At 41.4% G+C, this 16,340-nt stretch overlaps 1 long non-coding RNA gene across 2 annotated transcripts in view; it reads right to left on the bottom strand.

The window, feature by feature from the left end:
• The window catches only part of LOC103101996 (uncharacterized), a 93,143-nt gene extending 81,228 nt beyond the window's left edge, over positions 1 to 11,915 (bottom strand). The window contains exon 1 of one of the 2 annotated variants that reach the window (XR_008915339.1): positions 11,813 to 11,915. This is a non-coding gene — a long non-coding RNA (uncharacterized LOC103101996). Of the gene's footprint in view, positions 1 to 11,727 lie in introns of both variants that reach the window. The other variant, XR_001626588.2, reaches the window with a different exon arrangement.
• Positions 11,916 to 16,340: the final 4,425 nt, after the last annotated feature.

Raw genomic sequence — 16,340 nt, 5'->3', positions numbered from 1 at the left:
GGGAATAGGAAGGAAGATGGACCAGCCATAAATTCTGTGAGCTTTGTTGTTGCTGTTGTTATTCAGTCAGGTCCGACTCTTTGTGACCCCATTTGGTTTGCCATTTCCTTCTCCAGATCATTTCACAAGTGAGGAAACTGAAGCAAACAGGATTAAGTGACTTGCCCATCTAGGATGTGTTTGAGGCTGGATTTGAACTCAGGTCTTCCTGAATCCAGGCTCAGGATTCTATCCACCGAGCCCCCTAGCTGCTTAAAGACCTTAGAGACTCTTAAAGAGCAACCTCACTTTTCAGAAGCTGAAAAGGGAAATGGGAATTATCACCACGCCTACTTGCCTCTTTAAGTAGTCTAACTGGAGGAGCGAGGACTGGGTGGGTGCTTTTCTTGGTGGAGAGAATACCTGAGTGAGGTCTCTTCTGCCAGGGTAAATAAGAGTACCTACTCTAAAACTCCACATCCATGAGAGTTGCCCAGAGCAAAGAGAGGTTCAGCGATTTGCCCGGGCTCTTAGAGGCTGGACCCGGACCGAGTCTTCCTCCTAAGTCTGGAGGCCAACTTTCTAGCCCCTGCACAGGCTGCCTCTCCTACTGGAAGAATCTGGGACACTAACTCTGCCCTCAGGCATGTTCCCACTGTGTACTGCCAATGGGCTCCCAGCCTCAGTTTTCCTTCACCTCTAAGAGAGGAGGGTAAAGGTCACTCTAGTTGCTGGGAGAGGGAGAGAGGACCTTTCCCGGGGAGAGGGCAGACCTCATTGAGATGCAGCGATAAGACAGGACCCAGATGTAAAACAAAGCCAGTCAGCTTTCCGGGAAACCGGAAGGGACTTCCAGAAGAACAAAAGCAGGAATGATCCAACTTCGCTTCCCCACTAAAAGCAGCCGGCAAGACCAGTTGTCATTCATTCCTCCCAGGGTCATTCTGGGAGCCGGGAGCTTGCATATGCAAAAGCTAAAGGAGGATTAAAACCCTCCCAAACAAAGATGCAAAAATCTTCCTTTCTCTCTTCCCCACCCCCACCTCTGCTTGTGTTTTCAATCCTTCCACGCTGGTCTCAGCTTGTCCTCCTACCTCCTCAGCCGGTAGTTGTCACACTACAGACATTTTTAGGGGTGACAGCTGGCCTTCTGGAACTCAGCTCCAGTTCTGGAAAATTTCTTTCTTTTTCTTTCCTTTCCTTTTTTTTTAAAGGGTGCCAAACCACCACAGTTTTCCATAGCAATCCAGTGGAGGGGGAAAGGCGGGAGAACTCAGAGGAAGGCTGTCCCAGTGGCACTTTGGATTCCATTCTCTCCGCCTTTAACTGGGGAAGTGTTGAAAGCAATCAGAACTTCCCAAAATGTCAGAGCAAGAAGAGACCGGAGAGCCTGTCTAGCCCAACCTTCTCATTTTACAGAGGCGGAAATTGTGACTCCAAAGGGGGCCACCAGGTCACGCGGAAAGTTAATAGGAGAGGCACGACTAGAATCAAGCTTTCCTGCATCCCAGGCCAGACCAGGCCCCTCTCCTGCCTTAGAAGGACGTTACTAAGCCTTCCCAGGAGGCTATGAAAAGTAGAAAAGCCAGGGTAGAAAAGGAGCCAGAGGGGATAAACTAAAAGCCCTCTCCCTCATTCCGTTAATTCATAGAACATAAGCACGTCCAAAATGTGAGAGCTGAAAGGGGCCTCAAAGAACCACTAGCCCAAAGGTTCTTAACCTTTTTTGAGTCTTGGACCCCACCTCCTATATTTCCCATAGATCCCTTTCCAAAGTAATGGGTTTTTTTTTTTTTTTAAAACCCTTACCTTTGGTCTTAGAATCAACACTAGGTATAAATTCCAAGGCAGAAGAGTGGTAAGGGCGAGGCCATGGGGGTTAAGTGACTTGCCCAGGATCACACAGCTGGGAAGTGTCTGAGGTCACATTTGAACCCAGGACCTCCCATCTCTAAGCTCTCCATCCACTGAGCTACCCGGGCCCCCTGGAGTAATGTTTTTAAAGGAATAAAATAATAAGATTAAAAAGAAAATTGATTCTACTGAAATAACTTTTTTAAGGGATGTTCACAAATCCCAGATCAAAAATCCATGCTCTAGTCCATCTGCCTCAGAGTAAGTGACTTGTCCCAGGTCACACCCCAAGTTAGTGGCAGAGCTGCTTTTTAAACCCTGACATCCAAACCCCAGCTTCCATTACATTGCTGCTACTTCTCATCAGAGTCTACTCTCTCTTAGAACTAATACTTCTCAGGGAAGGGACTGTGATTCTCTCCCCATATCATCTCCTTAATAGCTTTGTGAATTCAGGAAAATCACTTAACCTACCTGAGTCTCATCCATTAAAAATAGGGATAAAAACATGACTCTGCCTGACTTAACAGAATTACTGTGATGGAAGAAACTGAGATAATATATGAAAAATTCTCTATAAATGTCAGCTATTCCTATTAGGACTATATGACTTTCTATGAGTCCGTTCATGACTTGGGCAGCCTCTAACAACAATTTGATAGTCTAGAGAAGATCTGAGGGAACAGGCAAACTGATAGGAAAGAATTCAGGTTGGACTCTAGGAATAAAACTTAGCAATGAGATTTATAAGTAGGTGACCTTATGTCCCAGATCCTCTAGAAAAGTGCCCATTTCAAGAAAAGACTTTTAATGAGGTGTTGCAAAAAGATGTTTACCTAGTAAAATATGATCATAAATTATAGTAACTTATGAAACAGTAGGATATAATACTAAGGATATGAAGTTTCCTTTACTGAAAACTTTTTCAGACTATTGGAGAAAAAAAGATTCTATAAGATGGGGGCAGCCAGGGAGCACTGCAGAAAGAGAGCCAGGCCTGGAGTTTAAAAGATCTGGGATCAAATCTGACCTCAGACACTTCCTAGCTGTGTGGCCCTGGGCAAGTCACTCAACCTCATTTGCCTAGCCCTTGCTGATCTTCTATCTTAGAACTGATTCTAAGACAGAAGTTAAGGATTTAAAAAAAAAAAAAGACCATATAGGAGGGTTTCAAAGAAGTCATAACCAGAGTTTCAGGAATGAGCTAAAAAAATCTTTCTCCATTCATTCCTAGGATTGGAGGGTGATAAAAATTAAGCTGTCAAAGACAAACCAAGTAAACCTAGATTCACTCATTCATTCATCAAGGCACTATTTTAGGTGGTAGAAAACTGAAATTAGATAGATGATTGATAGATAAGATAGATGGAGCCATAAAGCATTTTTAAGTTTTTGCTGTTTGCCAGGTCTTGGGCTATGGGTTGAGGTACAATATAAGCAAAAAGGATGCTTCCCTGACCTCTGACCTTAAGGGGTTTACATTCTATTGGGGGAAGATGGCACATAAAAAAGAGCTAAAACTGGGAAGGGATAGCGAGGTAAGAGGATGATGGTGTCTGGGGTGATGGGGAAAATGATATAAAGGCCTGGATCACAAGAAGATGCCTTTTATTTTTCCAGGCTTACTCTCAATTTCCCCTTTCTAGACAAACTAGACTACTAGATACTTTTCATCTTGTCCTAAAAAAGGAACTCCTTGGACCAGAACCTATTTATTTCTTAAAGCTACACTTTGGCTCTCTTTCTTTTACTCCTATTACACACTACTCTTTTACTTTGTTAAATTATTGTAAATTTCTTAAAGTTAGTAAGGGTTTTGTAAATGTCTATGTACCTCAGTTTCCTCAGCTGTAAAATGATGGAGTCAGGCTAGATGACTGTTAATGTCCCTCCCAAATCTAAACAACTCATGACTCATTTACCAGTTGGAGGAGAAACTATTCCTCTAGTCATTTAACTCATTAGTCAATCACCTCTTCAAGTGAGCTGAGCTTTAGTAGGAGTCTCTTTGCTGATAAAAGTTAAATTTTATTTGCTTAATAAATTTAGTAATAATAATCAATAATAAATGTAAAAAGTATTTATTTCTGAAAAAAAGTAATAAAATGTATTCTCACAACTTAGTCTCAATATACTTCCCATATTTCTGGGCTAAAATAATATTATTGACTCATAATCGTTTCTTAAATTGCCTCCTTCTCCTTTCATGTTGGTCCTTACCTCAGCCATCATATATTTGCTCCAACTTTCTATACACTAAATTGCCCCCAAATGAAACAGGCTTTTTTGTGAGTTCCTCATCACTATAGGTATTGGAACAGGGCAGCTAAAGGACTACAGGTAAGGAGCCATAATCATCTATACTAAGGAGGTTCCTTCAGAGGTTGCTCCTTCCAGCTTCAGCATTCTATGACTTGATAACTCAAACCTATACCACCAGAAAAGACTGTGCTGGAAAGTTCTGGTCAGTGTTTTTCATTTATTATCCAACTGAAATAAGTGTGGATCATAAAGTAGTGTTAGAAAGTCAAAGCTCAAACCTTACAAAGGACAAGAATTATTTGCCCACATTTTAGAAACCATTTTTGCTGCCTCACTCTGTGATATGGAACAGCTCTGCATGGAAGAATTAAAAATATGTTATCCCTTAGAGGGCAATAGAGAAAAGCACATTGGTGCGAATAGGCTGCATATAACAAATAAAGAACAACAATGAAAAACTAGAGTAAAGGATTTAACCTAAAAAATGAAAAAGAAGTGAGGTTGATCAAGGGGCAACATAAAGGGGTAAATAAAGAGGAAAAGCAGCCTATAAGCCCCACTAATTATGTTAGTAAAGTTCAGAGAGACAGAAGAAGGTCCCTACCCTTGAGAATAAATTCACCCACATGAATTTATAGAACATAGATGAGAATGGCACAGGATAAGAAGGGTGGGTTGTGGGAAGGAATATACATAAGTATGAGACCCCAGAACCATTGGAGTACTGAAAAATACATTTTGTAAATGCATAAAATAGTGAGTTGTCTTTGTAGGACTTTGACCGGATGCCTTGAACAAAGCAGGGGTTCAGCAAGTGATTAACTAAAATTGAACTATATTGAGCCAAAATGACTTAGTACCAGATCACCCAAAGCAAACTCCCACAATATAGGTTCACCTGGTCAAATGTTAAAAACTGAGATTTAGGCTTTATCTTCCCTACCTAAGAGAAAACCAAAAAGATAAGTTCTTTTACCCTTTTACTAAGTAAATAGAGGAATCCTCAGTTTCTTCATCTGTCAAATGAGCTGGAGAAGGAAATGGCAAACCACTCTAGTATCTTTGCCAAGAAAAAACTAAAAGGGGTCATGAAGAGTCAGACAGGACTGAAATGACTGGAAGAAAAAAAAAACAAAAAACAAAGGCCATCAAGATGAGGATTCAAGCTTGGGTTCCAGTTTCAGAGATAAACAACACAGTGCCTGGCACACAGGTGCCACTTAATAAATGTTGATTGATTGACTGAAGTCCCTCAGATGCATGTTGGTTAGCTATTGTAATAGTTAAAATTAAATTATGAGGCTGTTAGTAGTTTTAATAACTTTATTACATCAAAGTAGTGATAGTAAAGAGAGGGAAATGTTGATCAGCTTACTACCCTATATGCCATTTTATGGATTGAAGCTCACTGCAAACATGAGTTCCTTCAGGTTCCAAGCTCCAGCCAGAAGAGCATGAACAAATCCCTGGTCTCACCTTATAAGCAGTTTTCTCCACCCACTAGCTCTTACCCCCACCCTCACATCTCAGGAACCAATCATAGTTCCTTAATTTGCCTAGCACCACTGGGGGGGTCGGGGGAGGACAGTGCCTATGGGATTAGTTTCCCTTCTCTTTGGTTTCAACTTCCTTTCTCTGAAAGTTTGTCTATACTTGCACATCTCAGTGGTAAATGACCTACAGGTCGATGATTGATGAAGTCAAACAAAGATACATAATGGGGAGAGAAATTCCTTTCCAACACTGTTAACCTTGGGCAGGTCACTGAATTTCTCAGTGTACTGGGCAACTCACATTAATGCTATAAGTCGCAGATCAGACCTGCAATGGTAGTAGAAATTTCCTCATCTAGAAGCTCCCTAAGTCAATAAAATCATGGGTCCAGGCCCTATCTGGGACTGAATTAGTAGCAGAAGTTTGCTCATCTAGAGGGATCCCTTTACCAAAAAATCATGGGCCCAGTTCTTTCCTTATCCTTACTAAGCCAATAAACTATTAGGGTGATGGATGGGGATTAGACCTGTGATTTCAGTGGGATAGGAAATTCACAGGTGAATTGGATTTAACAATAGTTTGAGTTTCTATAGCACTTTAAAATATACAAAGGCTGTTTCCTTCACCAACCCTATGAGGTTGGTCGTGCTAGTATCACCATTCTGTAGATAAGAAAGCTAAGGCTCAGAGAATTAAAGGGACTTGAAAAGGACTGGAACAGAGGCAAGATTCTAATTTGGATACCCTGATCCTATGACCACTTTCCAACAGGCCTCTTTGGCCTCACCCTAGTCCTACATTTTTGAAGAGGCCCTTCCCTGTTTGTATCATAACTCAGGAAAATAGGGCAGAGGGAGAAATAGCTCTGGCTGACTGGAAAAGAGAGGAGAGAGGGAGAAAAGGAAGAAACCTAAGGTTCACATATATATATGGTCAACCAATGAATGCTCCCTTATCATCCACCTAATGAGCACCCCCTCCCACTCTGGCTGTTTGTTGTAGCTTTGAAACTTTTTTCTTCCATGAGTGGCTGTGAGGACCATTTAAAGCTGGTCTCTTCTGGAGAAAGAGAGAGAGAGAGAGAAAGAGAATATGAATGATGAGAGGAATCAATAGCATAGGTTTGTCCCAGCTTCCCTCATCTCTCTGAGGCCAGTTCTGCTTTCCATGTCATCCCCTTACTCTAAGCAATGACCAGAAGCAATATCAGATGTAAGGCCAACCAATATGTAACTAGAAAGAACCTTCTTTACTATTAAAAACAGTAGTACCTCATATTTAAAGGTCATTATTAAGTCACTTAGTATATACATTATTATCATTCCCATTTTGGAAAGGAAAGAATTGAGGCACCAAGAAATTGAGTGATTTAGCCATAATTAAATAGCAAGTGAATGTCAGAAGCAGACATAGAACCCAGGCCCCCTGACCCTTTCTGCCAGAACAAATTGATTCCTCTTTGAGGAAATACTTCTGTGAACCTTCTTCTCAAACCAGAAAGATTCCCTCATTGCCCCCTAATCCCCTACCATTACCCTCAGCCACCAGAAGAATAGCCTCACTAGCAAACTAAATTTTTCCCCCAAGGTCCTGTTAGGTCAGCCTTGCCCTTACCAAAGTGGTCAAAGAACTGCCCGCCCCATTTCCCCAAAAGGAGACAAAACCACTTATCTGATTATTAGGAGCTGATTTAGAGAATCACCTGATTCAACCACATCATTTTATAGATGAAGAAACTGAAACCAGAAACGCCCAAGGTGGCCTTTCTGGGGCTCTTTGGCCAGTCCTAGGTTTAAAAAATGAAGCATATTTAAACCTGAAAAGTCAATAACATTGGGCACAATTCATTGTGACCATTCCCAACCATCTCCTGGAAAATATGAGGTATGTTCACAGTGACAACTGACCGATCCCTGTGAACATTCTTAACAGCTGGACAGATGTTTACAAGTAACACATCAAGCCTTGGGATGTAATTACAGAGCTAGTTGTGTTCGCTTCTCTAAGTAGGTAGCATCTGACACACAGCTCTAATTGTTAAAGGAAGAGAAAGTGCCTTCAGATTCTGCTAACTCAAGTGTTGAGGGTAAATAGGCAAGGGAAGAATTAATTCAGCCCATCTTTATGTTCTTCTAACTGTTATTATTAAGACCAGGTGTAACTTGGAAACAATAATAACTAGAATTCTATCAAGTAAAAGCTCTATCAGGGTAGGGAGCTTCCAATGTGGGATCTCCCTCCACCAAAATCAGTCTGTGACACAAAAGAAAGGTCCAGATAAACTGCCTAAGATACTGAAGGATTGAATGATTGTACTCTAAGAAACAGCAGCTAGGAACTCAGTTCTTCCTGACTCCCAGTCCTGCTCTTCACTAAACCAAGTTACCTCTCAGAGACTTAAGGATTTTAAATGAAGCCCTTGCCATTACATGTCCTTCCACATGCAATTATTCACCATCCCCCAACCCTCCTCTCTTCTCAATCTCCCTGCTTCTGATTCACTATCCCTCCAGTTACTTGAGTTCATAAGCTCAGATTCATTCCTCATTCATCCCTCTTTTTTAACCTCCCATATCCAGTTGCCAAGTCTAGTAGATTCAATTTTCACAACAGCTCTCCTGTCTCCAGCTCACATGGCCACTACCCTAATACAGGACCTCTCCACCTCTTTGTCTCCTAACTTCTCCATACGACAAATCTCTCCCCTTTCTAAACCACACTCCACACAGCAACCAAAGTAATATTCTTAAAGCATAGCTCTAATGGCGTAATTACCCTGCTCTGGAGACTCTCTGATACCCGTACGATCAAATACAAACTCCTCTATTTAGCATCTAAAGCCCTTCACAACCTGGCACCAGCCTATCCTCCAGGTCTTATTCCACATTATTCCACTTACCCATACCAAACAGACTAGCCTACTGAACTGTCTATCTCCCAATCTCCCATCTCATGCCTTTGCCCAGGCTGTCCCCCATTGCAAGAATATTCTTCCTCAAGCATTATACACAGTAACTATAACATTGTGGGATGATCAAATATGATAGGCTTTGCTACTAGCAGCAATGCAATGATACAGGACAATTCTGAGGGACTTAGGACAAAGAACACTATCCACAGCTAGAGAAAGAACTGTGGGAGTAGAAATCCAGAAGAAAATACATGATTTATCACTTGTTTCTTCGGGTATATGATTTGGGGTTTTGGTTTTAAAAGATTACTCTTTAACAAAAATGAATAATATGGAAATAGGTTTTGAGTTATAATAGATGTATAACCTAGTGGAATTGCTTGTCAACTCCGAGAAGGGGGAGGGAAGAGGGGAGGGAGACAACATGAATCATGTAACCATGGGAATTTTTTTTTTATTTAGTCAATTTAGAGTATTTTTCCTTGGTTACAAGTCATGTTCCTTCCCTCCTTTCCCCCCAACTCCCCCTCCCCCCACCATAGCCAACACACAATTCCACTGGGTTTTACATGAGTCTTTGATCAAAACCTATTTCCATATTGTTATGTTTGCACTCTGGTGATCATTTAGAGTCTACATCCCCAAATCGTATCCCCATCAAACCATGTGATCAAGCAGTTGTTTTTTTCTTCTGTGTTTCTACTCCCACAGTTCTCCCTCTGAATATGGATAGTGTTCTTTCTCATAAATCCCTCAAAATTATCCTGGATCATTGCATTGCTACTACTAGAGAAGTCCATTACATTTGATTGTACCACAGTGTATCAGTCTCTGTGTACAATGTTTTCCTGGTTCTGCTCCTTTCCCTCTGCATCAGGTCCTGGAGGTTGTTCCAGTTCACACTGAATTCCTCCAGTTCATTATTCCTTTGAGGACAATAGTATTCCATCCACCAACAGATACCACAATTTGTTTAGCCATTCCCCAATCAGAGGGCATCCCCATGGGAAATTTTAAAAAAATAAAAAATAAAGAATGTTCTTCCTCCTCATTTTTGTCTCTTGGAATCTCTAGCTTCCTTCAAAGACTCAGTTCAAGTGCCATCCCCTCCACGACACCCATTCTAATCTTCCAAATGCTAGAGCTCAGCCTTCTTCCCATTACTTTGTATCTGCTTTGCATATGGTATGTATTTACTTTTCTATGTTTATATTGTTTCCCCAAGAAAATATAAGCTCCCTGAGAGCAGAGAGTTTCAACTTTGTCTTTGTATCCCTAGCACCTAGTGCAGATCCTGGTACCTAGTAGGAGCTTAATAAATGCTTAAGGAGGGACAGCTGGGTAGTTCAGGGGTAGAAAGCCAGGCCTGGAGACAGGAGGTCCTGGATTCAAATGTGACTTCAGACACTTCCCAGCTGTGTGATGCAAGTCACTTAAGCTCAATTGCCTAGAGCTTGCCTCTCTTGTTTTAGAGTTGTTACTATGACAGAAAGTGAGGGTTTTAAAAAAGTAAAATAAATAAATAAATGCTCATGGAATGAATGAATTCTTCAAAGTGTTTTACAAATGTAAACTCATACCCATTAAATGGAATAGAAGAGTGTTACTCCCATTCTACAGATGGAGAAATTAGGAGAAAAACATATAATATATAAATAAGGCTTTTTTTTTTTCATGTCACTGCTGGGCTAGAATCCATAATGGTTCACTATTGCCTAAAGAAACCAAACTCTTTAATCTGGTTGATCTGTGGCTATACCTCTCATAGTAAGTAGACAGTATAGGGTTTGAGCATATAGTTCTTAAGTTCTTTGCTCCTCGGTTTCCTCATCTACAAAATACAAGGCTGGACTCAGTGGTCTATAAGATTTCATCTTGTTCTGCATTCTATGATTCTATATGATTACATAAGAGAAATACTTTATTTATAATGGGTAAAGAGGGTCAGGTCATGACTTCTCTTCTTGTTATCTCTCACAGAAAGTACACACCCTAATTTTATTTTCCAAAACATTCAAAATTCCTCTCTCTCTTGAAAATAGCATTAATGATTCACATTCAAAACTTTTCTTTGACTGGTATTATTAGAAAGCAACTTACAGTAATGGAAATACTTTGAGTGTTATAGAGATCAGTCTGGGGAAAGGAAGATGAAGATAACGTCTATGATGGTCTCTAAGGCCCTTGAACCCCTGGCATATATGAAATTATGTTGAGATCAATCCATAAAGATTGAATATAAAATAAAAATAAAGGCAACATTAGAATTGAGCATACATTGTAAAAGTTAAATATATATAAATAAGTAACCAAAACAGGGGGAGCTTCACTTGGAAATAGAAGGCAAACTTCATGTAAAAAAAAAAATAATAATCCCAGCCTTAAACTTCACAGGAGGAAAAAGGAGGCAATGAAATTTCCAGGGCAGGAAAATAAGAACTTAGACTCTTGAAGACTGTTCTTCCCCCAGGGCCCACTGTCCAATGCCACATCTGGTAATCTCCCCTGTGCCTCCAAGACCTCTAACATCTGGACTGAATCTCTATTTCTGCCATGACCATAAAGTTCAAGAAAATCTACCCTACTTTATGGTCTCATAACCACTCCAGCACCTAAAGAAATGATCTACTTCTACTTTAAAATTTCAGTCACTGGATGTAGAACCCTCCAATCAAGAAGGGGTGATTGAAAATGCCTTTGTGCTAATGCTCACTGGAAAATTGTCAACACCTCCCTCCTTTTCTAGGCTGCCTTCAGCCCCGAAGCCGTTCTGCACCCACCTCTTATAAAGGGGGCCATGTCAGGCCTCTTTGTTTCATCTGGGATGTCTGGTAATGGAATGAGATGGTGAATCCCCTGTCACCGAAGGTATTCAAACAGGCTGAAAGATCACAACCTGAGAATGATTGTGAGGGAGACTCGTGCCCTGGGGTAGTTAGACTCAGCAGTATAATATATGCATAGTGCGATAATTGGGTCCATAACTATTCCTGAGGAATATACAAATGTAAGTAACTGAGCATTGAGGGGTAGTTCCCCTATAATTAAGGCATTACAGATGGAGGACCCCAGATCTGCTTCTTACAAGCAATTTGAACATGAACAGCAAGGCACTTTACCTCCTCGCCCTCAGTTTCCTCATCAGTAAAATTAGGGGGTTGGTCTACATGATCTCTAAGCCCCTTCCTAAAATCTCGAAATCCCTGGTGCTTTAAGCTAGGAATTACCTCCTGCCTCAAAGGCTCTGTGATTCTCTGAGTAGTTCTGCCCCTTACCGCAGAGAATTCTGCTTTGGAAAATCTTGAATTATACCTTTAACAGGACAATTTCACCGAACTACCAGATTTCGTCTGAAGACTCACAAGCCTGAGGTTTAGACCCTGCCCTCCTGAAAAAAATCTACCTCCTACTCTGGGGACTTCTTTAGGGTAGAAAAGAGTCCCAAAGCAGGACCACGTGCTGCTAAACCACACCCCTTAAAGGATCCCAGAGAGAATATCTATCATCTACCAATTGCTTGGGTCATCCTGGGCGGTGGAAGGGTTAATATGAAGATTCTACCTACCGTCCCCCCCCCTTCCCCAAAAAGCAAACAAACAAACTTCGATCCACCCCCTGGTACAGCCTATCCTGCTAACGCAGCCACCCTGGGCTCCTCCCCTACAGCTTGCCTAAAGCTTTAGCTGCCCGGGGCAAAGAAATGGAGAGTGGAAAAGAGGGGACTGGACTACAACTCCCACAATACTCTGCTCTTGGAGTATTCGGAGTACTCAAGAAGAGCGTGCTAGAGATAGACCATCCTTCCCGAATGGGAAATTATAGGTTTTTCCAGAAGCCCTCCTCTGGGAGGTGCGGCCCCAGCTGGGGCTCCTCCCATTCCGGAACGTCTAGCCTCCCTGGAAACTCTCATTTTTTCCTGCAGAAGGAAGGAACCAGGTTTAACCCTTCGGTTCCTGTCTCCCAAATTCAACCCCGGGAAAGTGGGAGGGGGTGGGTGACATTCCCGCTCTATCCTCTTCCTTGGACGTACCCCCGCCCTGGCAGGATTCAGAAGATGGGACTGAAACGTCCCCTCTCCATGTACCACACCAATCACACCCTTTCTTCCTTCCCCTGTCCTCTCCTCTCTTCTCCCCTCCCTTCCTGCCACTATCCATATCCTACCTGCCCTTTAAGGTGCCACTCAAGGCTCGACCTCCTCCGACTACTCCCACCCCGAATGACAGCTAATTCGTTCTCCTTGGTCCCCAGCCCGCATCTTAGCATTTCGTTGCTGTGTTCCCCAGTGCTCTCCTGCGGCTGGCCCCTCTGCCTAACTAGACTGTAAGCATCCTGAAGAAAGGCAATGGAGACACGGAGATTAACTAGCTTTCTCATTGCAAATCAATCTCTCAGAGCGTTTGTTTTTTTTAATCTGCAAAACAGCAATAATACTACCTGCTCTGTCGACTCCCTAAAAATTGATGTAAGAGTCAAAAGGCATAATAGATTGGAAGGTTCTTTGTAAATGAAAGACACAGCACGAACCTGTCAGTCCATTTGTGAAGCCTCCACAGGCAGCAACTAGCTTTGCTCCAGGTACTTTCAATAGACTCCTGAATCCATGTGTATGGGAATTTCCTTCACCCAAATTCCTGTGGATCTTGGTCAACAAATACTTATTAAGCAACTACTGTGTGTCAAGCCCTGTGCTAAATTCTGGAATTTCAAAAAAAAGCAGAAAAACAGTCCCTGCCCTCAAAAGAGCTCACAATCTAATGGGGCGACAACATGAAAACAATTATGTACAAACAAAATATATGAATGTACATTGGAAATAATCCCAAAGGGAAGGTACAAGTATTAAGGGGGTCAGGGAAAGCCTTCTTGCCAAAAGTGAGATTTTAGGGAAGACTTGAAGGAAGCCAAAGGAAGTTAAGTGCCAAAGATGAAAAAACATTCCAGGCACAAGGAACAGCCAGTGAAAAGGCAGGGATTCCAGAGGTGGAGTACTGGTGTTGGAGGAATAGCAAGAAAGTCAGTCACTGGATCCTAGTGTTCATGGAAGGAAGTAAAGTTTAATAAGCCTTGAAAAGCAGAAAGAGTCATGTATATGAAGGATTTTAAAAGCCAGACAGAGGATTTTGTGTTTGATTTTGAAGGCAATAGGGAGCCACAGGAGTTTACTGAAAAGGAAGTGAGATGGTTCCACTTTAGGAAGAGCACTGAGTAGAGAGAGATTTGAAGCACAGAGATCAACCAGGAGTTTATTGCAATAATCTAGCCCTTTTTGACAGAGGTCTTGGCTGAAAAACTGACTAGCTGGTGGCCAATCTCCAGTTCACAAGCCTCTCTGCATTAACTTAGACAAATCCTCCATTGACATTCTGTAACAAGGCCATAGTCACAATCTTTATAGGCACTTACTATACCATAGAATAGCCTTTGAGAACACAAGATCACTTCCTTGAATGGATAAAGCATTTAAGGGGACTTTTACATGGCAAATCAAAAAGGCAGAATGGCATGGTGAAACCCACAATAATAGTTGATTTCAAATAGTGCTTTAACATTTACAAAGGATTTTACATACATTATGTCATTTGTTCCTCCTAATATTCCTGTAAGGTTAGAGGAAACCATGTTAGAATTGGAATTCCAATGCTGTGTAATGGAAATGTGTAATGGAAAGAATGCTGGATTTGGAATCAGAAGACCTCAAATCTTGACTCTGCCATTTACTACCTATATGACCAAATCACACAATTTCTCTGGCCTCACTCACTTTCTTCCTTTGCAGAGTAAGAGGCTTGGATTAGTTGACTTCCAAAGTCTTGACCAGCTCTTAAACCTATGGTACTATGTTACAAAAGAGCCAAGTCTGAAAGATCTTCTTCTCATACTTATAAGCCATGGGGCCATGGGCAAGTAAGTCATTTCTCTCTCTGAACTTGTCTCTTCCTCTATAAAATGGGGTAATAACTTGTAACACTTGTCTCCCATAGTTATTGTGAGTTTTGAATGAGATAATGTGTGAAAAGCACTTTACAAATATCACAACCTTGTATAAACAAACCCTTACCTTCCATCTTAGGATCAATACTGTGTATCTCATGTATAACCCAATGGAATTGCTTGTCAACTCCAGAAGGAGGGAGACAAAATGAATCATTATGTAACCATGGGAGGAACATATATATATATATATATATATATATATATATATATATATATATATATATATATATATATATATACATTTTTTTTAATACTGTGTATCAGTTCCAAGGCAGAAGAGCAGTAACGGCTAGGCAATGGGGGTTAAATGATTTGCCCAGGGTCACCCAGCTAGGAAGTGTCTGAGGCTAGATTTGAACCCAGGACCTCCCATCTCTGGGTCTGGCTTCTCAATTCACTGAACCAGCAGCTATTCTTTTTTTTTTTAAACCCTTACCTTCCATCTTGGAGTCAATACTGTGTATTGGCTCCAAGGCAGAAGAGTGGTAAGGGCTAGGCAATGGGGGTCAAGTGACTTGCCCAGGGTCACACAGCTGGGGCCAGATTTGAACCTAGGTCTGGTTCTCAATCCACTGAGATACCCAGCTGCCCCCACCAGCAGCTATTCTTAAAGCAAATCTCAATTTCTAACTGATTCTACATGCACATAGCTACATGGAATTTCAAATCTGGAAGAAAGCTTAAGGATCATATACTGCCTACTTCATTTTATAAACTAAGGACTAGAATCCCAATTGAATGCCCTTTTCATTCTATCCTATATTAGAACTAAGTCCCCAGCACCAAAAACTCAACAGTCCTTTCCTGTTAGTGAAAGAGTCCAAGCTACCTTCCTCACTCTTAAAGGGGGTCTCACCTGTTCAGGACAAGGGTAGAGGAATGGGAAGAAGCAGCTGATGCTTCCTGCTAGTGGTGGTCATTTCTATAGAGAATCAAATCACATTCAAAGCTGTGTAGTCTGATTCAACCCAAAGATCTCAAGGGGTGAAAGGTTGGGAGGGTTGTTTTTCTGGAAAGATTATGGGTCAAAAAATAATGTAAATCCTCAGCACTTCTGTAATGGTTTTCATCTTCAAAGCACTTTATAAACATTAACTAATTACAAGAACAGCCCCTTGACACTACACATAGCAGCCTCTCTAAGTATCTTCTGAATTACATCAGCTTAGTCTACTGACAAAAGCAATTTTTTCCTATATAGACTAAGTAACTCCAGAGCCAATAGCACTGCGTTTAAAAAACAGCAAAACACCTTGCTTCTAGAAAATATACTGAACCAGGACTATTGCGCCTGCTATTAGCCCAAATGATATAGGGAATCAGAGATGCCTCTTGCCCTCCCCATTGCAAGTTAAGCCTCATCCTGATGCATTTGTCTCTGGCGCACAGGCTCCAAGCACTTCTTGGGGAAATTGTCAACAGAAAACAAACCCAGAATACCTTCCCTATGTTGGAGTTGGAGCAGTTGTTTTCCTGACCACAGGCTGGCTTTCAATACCACTGGAAACTTTCCCTGAATCTCTTTCCACATCATTCTCACTGAACCATGTGCTGATATATTTAATTATTAGCCTCTTGGCAACACCCCGAAGGGGAAATCATATTACTAGCAAGGGCTAGTCTTCCAATTTCCCTTGCTCACCTTGGGACTCAATGGTGCCTCTTCCTCAGACAGGAAGGCAGTCAGTAAATAAACATTTATTAAGCATCTACCATGGTTCTGGGCATACAAAAAAAGGCAAAAGACAGTACCTGCCCTAAAGAAGCTTAAAATCGAATGGGAGGGAGAGCAAGCAAACAAATATATATGGACAAGCTATATATATACGGGATAAATAGAAAA

Source organism: Monodelphis domestica, chromosome 1 (genome assembly GCF_027887165.1).
Source record: "Monodelphis domestica isolate mMonDom1 chromosome 1, mMonDom1.pri, whole genome shotgun sequence".
Taxonomy (NCBI): Eukaryota; Metazoa; Chordata; class Mammalia; order Didelphimorphia; family Didelphidae; genus Monodelphis; species Monodelphis domestica.
This window is presented reverse-complemented; position numbering and strand designations above follow the sequence as displayed.